This window comes from Gavialis gangeticus, unplaced genomic scaffold (genome assembly GCF_001723915.1).
Source record: "Gavialis gangeticus isolate Ggan-Ray unplaced genomic scaffold, GavGan_comp1, whole genome shotgun sequence".
NCBI classification, from domain to species: Eukaryota; Metazoa; Chordata; order Crocodylia; family Gavialidae; genus Gavialis; species Gavialis gangeticus.
In genome coordinates this window covers 81,502,846-81,510,328 of record NW_017729033.1, presented here as the reverse complement: position 1 = coordinate 81,510,328, position 7,483 = coordinate 81,502,846, and the positions used below count along the sequence as shown (strand labels likewise).

At 43.8% G+C, this 7,483-nt stretch overlaps 1 long non-coding RNA gene across 1 annotated transcript in view; it reads right to left on the bottom strand.

Moving 5' to 3' along the window:
* Positions 1–2,254: 2,254 nt before the first annotated feature.
* Positions 2,255–7,483, bottom strand: part of LOC109304134 — an 80,741-nt gene continuing 75,512 nt past the window's right edge. The window contains exon 3 of the long non-coding RNA XR_002099304.1: positions 2,255–4,183. This is a non-coding gene — a long non-coding RNA (uncharacterized LOC109304134). The remainder of the gene's footprint in view (positions 4,184–7,483) is intronic.

The following is a 7,483-nucleotide window of genomic DNA, read 5'->3' as shown; positions in this document are numbered from 1 at the left end:
AATCGCTGACTTCTCAACCTCCTTGGAGCATTCTGGGAGTTTTAGTGTGTTGTTAATTACACTAGGCCTTGCTTAGCATAAGCACTGTCTCACATCTTGGTGACAGCCTATAAGTTTATAAGGGGTGTGAACCAGGAACTGGGAGAACATGTGTTCACCAGGGCATCCCAAGGGAAGACAAGGTCTAACGGTCACAAACTGCTAAAGGACTGATTTAGATTGGGCATCAGGAAAAATGTCTTTACCATCTGAGTATCCACAGTCTGGAATAGACTTGCCCTAGAACTGGTGCAAGCACTTGCTTTCAATACCTTCAAGAAATGTTTGGATGCTTATCTTGCTGGGGTCATCTGACCACTCCAGCTGACTTCCTACCCTTTGGGCAGGGGGCTGGACCCAACGATCTCATGAGGTCCCTTCCAGTCCTAACGTCTATGAAATCTGTGGAATATCCTAGTCTTTAGCTATGACCAGATGTAAAAGAAAACGCATGTTCAAACATCTTCAGGTTTGGGGTCTGTGAAGCCAGGCTGATATAGTATTGTATCCCCTCCAGATTTGCCTTTTGCTATGTATCATACTTTTTATGTATGAGCAACTTAAACTATTATTAGTTTACTGTAATTGTATAAGTCTTTACAAATGAGTCTTTATAAATATGACATTATAAACCAGTTGGAAGAGATGGAGGTAAGGGCAATGTTACAGTTAACCCTAACTCAAGACAGTCATCATGTTAAAATAGCAATTATCAAGCTATGGAGCTTCCATTTTTGGTTCTTAGACACAATTTGCAATCCTATTCCACATGAAGCATAGATGCATAAGTGTCCACATGCACAATAGGCTGGATTCTATCTGGGAATACCTGTATATGCCACTTGAGTGTGCGTCATGCAATTGTGGCAGAGTGGTGATGATCTGGGTCACTCTCACCTTCTTGCCCAATAGCCTAGTGGTTAGGGTACTTGCCTAGGAAACCCCAGTTTTAGGCTTCCTATGTTTCTCTGACTTGCCAGCAGAATGCTTTAACCACAAGATTACAGGTAGCTATAGCTAGTTCCCTTTGTAGGCCTCCTAGAATCTCAGCCATTAAAAGTATCTTGCTTTTAATATTTACTGTATAAAATGGTTGGAGAACAGTAGTTCTTTCCCACACCCCATAAACAGTGGCATCTGTCTCACTGAGCTATGTACACTCTAGTCAGTTCTCTTCTTCCTGGCATTATGTATCTCCGAATTTTGGCTGCACAATGGGCCAGCTTCAAAAGGATGGCTGCAGAGGGTTCTGTTTAATGCCTAACCTCCCCAAGTGTCTGTATGTACCATAGGTTAGAAGGAGGTTAGATCATGTTTAAAAATGGCCACCTGATCTAGTTTAGTTCATCTACATGTGAATCTTACACTAAGATTCCTGGTTAGGTTGATCTAAGTGCAAGCTTTACAAAAGTTCCAGGAAGGTTAGAGTAGTTAAATAAAAATGGCTGACCCAATCTAATTTAACTGTACTTCACAGGTGCACTGTTAGATTGGCTGTGGGTAGACTGGGAAATGAAGTGCTGTCTACATGCCAAGTGCAGTCTGGGGCCTGGGAAAGTCCAGCCACTGGGCCCAGCCCAGCCCAGCCCAGAAGCTGTGCTTTTCCTACCCCCACCTTGGCAGCAGGCTATCTTTAGCCTCCCAGCCCTTCTTGCATCTCCACACAGACAACCTCTCTGAGGACCAGCCAGATGCCCCTCCATCCCCTGTCATCCCACAAGCCACTCCCAGTGCTGATTTTACCAGTATTCACTGGTGCCTGGAGCTGATAGAAGTAAGTTGGGGGTGGGGGACAGGATTTGGGGTTGGTTCACTGTGAAGGGGTTTCATCTTGGGGTGGGGGAAGGTTGGAGAGCAAAAAATAGCCCCTGGTCAGGGGGTGGGATCAGCTACCCTGATCCCACCCCCAATGGAGCTGCCAGCCCCCCTGCTCTCACCAGTAGGGTTCCTGGGATTGGTGAATGCCAGTGAAACCAGTGCCAGGAGTGGTTTGTGGGATCAGGAGTCATTCAGGAGCATTAGGTCGGAAGGGAGGGCTGGGTGAGTCCTAGCAGGGTTTGTGAGATCAGAGAGCCTGTTACTACTGCACAGTAACATTGCATGGCATGAAGCATAATACAATGCAGTAGTAACAACACACTGTGCAGTCAGTGTCACCTAAAAGCTGTTCAGTTATTCAGCAAAGTCCAACATCAGCTAACTGTTGTTTCTGTGTATGCAAGTACTAAATGACAGTGCAGTAATAACTGCACAGTCAACGTCTGACGTAGACACGGGCTCTGCGATCTAGAAAAAGAACTCACCATCCTAATTTTTTAGAAACATACACTATCCCAAAAAGGTTTTAGAAGAGCAATGAGGCAGCACCTTGGCTTCATTTTCCAGCTCACCAGAATTATATACTCCTGGGGGGTTATTTGAATATATGTTGTTCCCCTTGCAGGACTATTAAAAAAAGGTCACAATTATGGCCTTTCATTAATAAGCTAAACTCTTCAATGTTTGATGCTGAGTGTTTTATGCTGAGTAAAAGATTAGAGAAGCAAACTAATAAGTATTTCACTTTAAAAGAATGTGCTATTATGAAGCTACCCATGTTAAGGAGTTAAGATTGATAGGATTTTGCTGCTTTTTTGGAGAAGAAAAATAAAAACCCTTGCTTAAGATTCCAGTGTAGCATAAATACATACAAAGTATATAGCCCAACACTAGTTCTTTAATACATGTTGAGGTGGTTCACTGATTTCACAGAGTTGCCTCCTCTACCAGTTGTGCATATGTATTTTAATATTAAATAATTCTAGAACTCTTTGCATTTTTGTTGGTCTTTTTCAAATACATAAATAAAAAGACCCAACTGCTTTTACAAGTTGTTTGTCTTTTAAAAATTCCTATAAGTCACACAGTGCATTTAGTTATAACATTTGTCCAGGTAATAGTAAATTTTAAAGTATTAGAAGTCCTGTGGAAATTATTCCCATGGTCTCTTTAACAAATATTCTCATCTTGCATCTAGAAATTAAGTCTGGAGCAGTATGCAGAGGCAAATAATAATAATAAAAGCCTTAAATATATTCTAAAATCCTGTACCTAAAGTGTATATTTTGTTCAAATATTGGAAAGAAAAGTATTAACAACAAATCTGCTAACATCACGGTTCTGAGGACTGATTTATATGTTCAAGGCATCAGCCTTTCTGAAACTTTAACCATGTACATTTGGGAAAACTTAACCAGAGATTTTAAGGTCATATGGGCACCTTGTAAAGCTGTTGTGTAAAATAAATCTATAAAATTGCAATATTTAAATGTGTCCCTAAAACTGTAATTTTAAAATCTATTAGTAATTTTCCCAATATATTTCCAACATATTTGTGTGTATGGCATCACTAAATAACAGTTGAGTATAGGGGAATTTGGATTTTTTTTCCTAGCTGACAGTGCTAGAAAACACATTTTTTAAAAACTCTTGTGGCTTTAAGCAAACATGCTTATTGTGCATGTTGTGTGAACTTGCTATCCTCCCCTCATATTTTGATCATTTTTTCTTAGCCACAAATCCAGCTTTTTTTATAACATCTGAGGTTTATATTTCCAAACTGACTACCAGATAAGTACAAGCTTTCATCATATATCTTGTGAAAAATCAATTAGTGGACCACAGTTGCTTGATTGGCATTATCAAATTGCCCATTCTGAAGGCAGCATACCTTCCACAAAAGGAGGAGCTGATCTTTCATCAATACAAGATTGGCAGATTTATTTTCTTCCTTAAATAGCTATTTTTTCCTCACACACATTACTTTAAATAAAAGGAATCTGAAAAGCCACACAGATGACAATGTAACTTGTCCAATGTTTTGCATATTTCCAGTTAAATATTTTTTATATATACTTTTCCTTGGGGGGTATGGATACTGTTGAATTTCCTGTTACAGAGCCTTAGTATATACATATTTATTGTTCATTTTATAGCTGGGTAAAGTAAGCTGATGGCAGAACTGGGAACTTAATTCATATCTCCCAACTTCAGATCTTGTTCTTAACTCTCATTTTGACTGTTCCAGTCTTCCACTTTTTGATCCATGGGACATTCCACATCACTTCCATCCCTAAAGACGCTCTAATGAGCCAGTACTGAGAAACTGCAAAGGAATAAGACTGATTTAATTATACAGTGTTCTCTTAATAGTGGTGATGATCCCTACCTTAACCACAGGCGGGAAAGTGCTGCAGGAGCTGCAACCATTGATTTGCCACATGAAAGATTTCCCTGTGCTATGAGATTTCTCTTAAGAAAAACTAAACAAGCATTAGGACAGCTTTCCACTGGCAGGGGATCATGCAACTGCTCTAATGAAGCTTTCATTACCTCCATTCCATCCTAGATAAATGAAGTGCTGACTATATGCTCATATACACAATATTAAAACACAAGTTGAGGCAGATTTGTTAGACTAATTGTGAGGACTTCCCACCTGGGAGCAAGGAGGTGCTTTGTCACATCAGGTTGCCGCTAGTGATTGCTTCCACATTTCACATTCAAAACGTAGACAGCGTGTCCAGACGAGCCCACACGTGCCTCTTACAGCATCTCAAACCCCTTTGAGACACTGCAAGAGGCACATGTGGGAACAAAAAACCATTCCCTCCATTGCAGATTTGCAGTGGGGGAGCAAAATTAGACCCCTGGATATCCAGGGGTCAAACTAAATGCCAGGGGGAAAAAACAGCCCAGGGCTGAGGCAACCGGAGGCACCCTGCCAGAGCATCTCTGTGATTGGCCTTTACCTGGGCCTGAAGCACACTGCCTGCCTGAGCCCGGCAGGCAGTGGTGCAAACTGCAGGGACCTCTACCTGGCTTCGTGCCAGGTAAGTAGGGGGTGGGGGGCTGGAGGGGGAACCTTTCTAAATTCCCCATTCATTCCCCTAGGTACCAGCTTGCTGTCCCCAATCCGCGTTTGTTTCCTCACCCCCTGCCCTCTGTTTGTTCCCCTAGCTCCCCACTGGCTCTCCCAGCCCTCCCCCCCCCCTGCCGGCAGTAGCAGAGAATGAGCAGGAAGGAGGCTGGAGAGTGGAGAGAGCAGGGGAAGTCTCCAGCTCGTCTCCAGCCCCCTGCTTGTCTCAAGCCTTGGGAAGCTGTAGAGAGTGGGGGAATGTCTCCGGGGGCTGTCTCCAGTCTCCTGCTTGTTCCCCTGCCTCTCCCACCTCCCGAGGCTGGAGACGAGCAGGGGAAGGAGCAGGGGGCTGGAGAGCAAGCGGGGAGCTGGGGGAATGAGTGGAGGGCAGGGGGAATGAGTGGGAGATGGGAGGGAACTAATGGGGAGCTGGGAGAATGAGCCTCCTGCTTGGTCTCCTAGCCTCTCCAGCTTCCTGCTTTTTTCCTGCTCATATCCAGTCCTGTCCTGTCTGCTCCCCACGTGCATCCTGCTGCTCCTGATCACAGTGCCTCTGACAGTTTGTCTCCATCTGGGGGCATGAGATCGACAGTTAGGAGCTCCCCAATCAAGCAGTCAATCAATTGACACTGGTAGGTGACCAGTGCTCCAGACTCAGTAAGCCCAGCTCTCTCAGTCTCTCCTCAGAAGTCATGTGCCACAACCACTTTTGTTGCCCTCTGCTGAACTCTCTCCAACTTGTCCACATCCTTTCTATAGTGGGGTCCCAAAACTGGACACAGTACTCCAGTTGTGGCCTCACCAGTGCCAAATAGAAGGGAAGAACCACTTCTGTCAATGTGCTGGCAAAGCTCCTGCTAGTGCAACCCAGTATACGGTTGCTCTTTTTCACAACAAGGGCACACTCTTGGATCATATTCAGCCGATTATCTACTATATACCTCAGCTCCTTTTCTGCAGAATTTCTGCTTAGCCAGTCAGTCCCCAGCCTGTACCAATACATGAGATTGTTCTGTCCTAAGTGCAGGACTGCGCTTGTCGCTATTGAACTTCATAAGATTTCTTTTGGTCCATTCCTTCAATTTGTTGAGGTCTCTCTGAAATCTAGCCCTACGCTCCAGAGTATCTACTACTTTATCTACCCAGGACTGACACCTGGGGAACTCCACTTCATACTGACTGCCAGTTAGACATCAAGCCATTGATTACTACCTTTTGAGCCTGAGGATCCAGCCAGCTTTCTATTCACTTTACATTCTGTTAAATCCAACTCATACTTCCTTAGCTTGCTGACGAGAATGGTGTGGGAGATTGTATCCAAAACCTTGCTTAAGTCAAGGTATATCAAAAGCATGGCTCAAGTCAATGATGTTACTTTTCTCTCTCTTTTCTTTTTAAATTTGATTGAAGGATAACAAGAAAAATACTTCCTAATTTTACTTTCTATGTAAATAATGTATATACTATAAGGGCTGTGAATCACAGGGGAAGGGTCCAAGACAGTTTTTCATAGTTGCAGTTAATAGCAGGAATCTTGAGAATCTCTTTGCTAGGCTTTGACATTACTTATTTGCTATGAAATTGGATACAAGAAGATTCTAGCATCTCAGTGCAGTTGAAGACCTGTGGGGAAGTTAATTCTTGGATAGTAATGGGCACAAGTTCATCTGTTGTCATGTGACTTTACTTTGCCCATTTCTAGTGCTCCTATCCTCAGCCACCCAAGAACTATACAATAAATGCTGAAATACAAAACATTTAAATCAATCCAACGCCCTGCCATCCAACCATCCTGTAAATTACTGTATTTATTAGAATACAAGATAACCCTGAATATATGACCCCCAATAATTAGATTCTATACATGGAAAATGTATAACTCTCCAGGTATAGAAGTATTGGACAGTAGTCTTAAATCCCACCCTTACCCCCTTCCTCCCCTCCCCACACACAAACACTGATACAGCATGGAAAGCAATGGCAGGGGTGGGTCAGGTGTCCCCCTTGCCCTGTGCCTCACCGATTTCTTCCCTCTGCAGACTTCCTGCCCTTCCTGCCCCCAGTTCTTCACCACCTCTTCCCCTCCCCCTGCATCCTCCATCTTTTCCCCTTCCTCTCTGCCCCTTTCCTCTTGCTTCTCAGTCTCTGCCCCTTCCCTTTCAAAAACTTCTCCCAATCTCTACCTCTTTCCCTCTGCTCCCTTCCTGTCAGAAGCTGCTTGGGCTGCTAAATCACAAATTACAGGCCATGGAAAGCTTGGCCAGATTAAGCTTCCCAGATTAAGGACAATAAGAAGTCTTTTTTAAAATACATAGGAGATAAAAAGAAGGTCCCAGGTAATGTGGGGCCCTTGCAGGATGCGTTGGGAAACTTGGTCGTCACACCAGATGGCAAAGCTAACATGTTTAACGATTTCTTTGCCTCCGTCTTCCTAAGTAGGGACCAGAACAGCAACCTCCCAGCTGGGCCCCCTTTGGGCCCTGGGGGAGGCACACCTGGGCCAAGGGTTAGCGAGGACTTAGTAAGGGAGCTTCTGGAGGGGCTGGA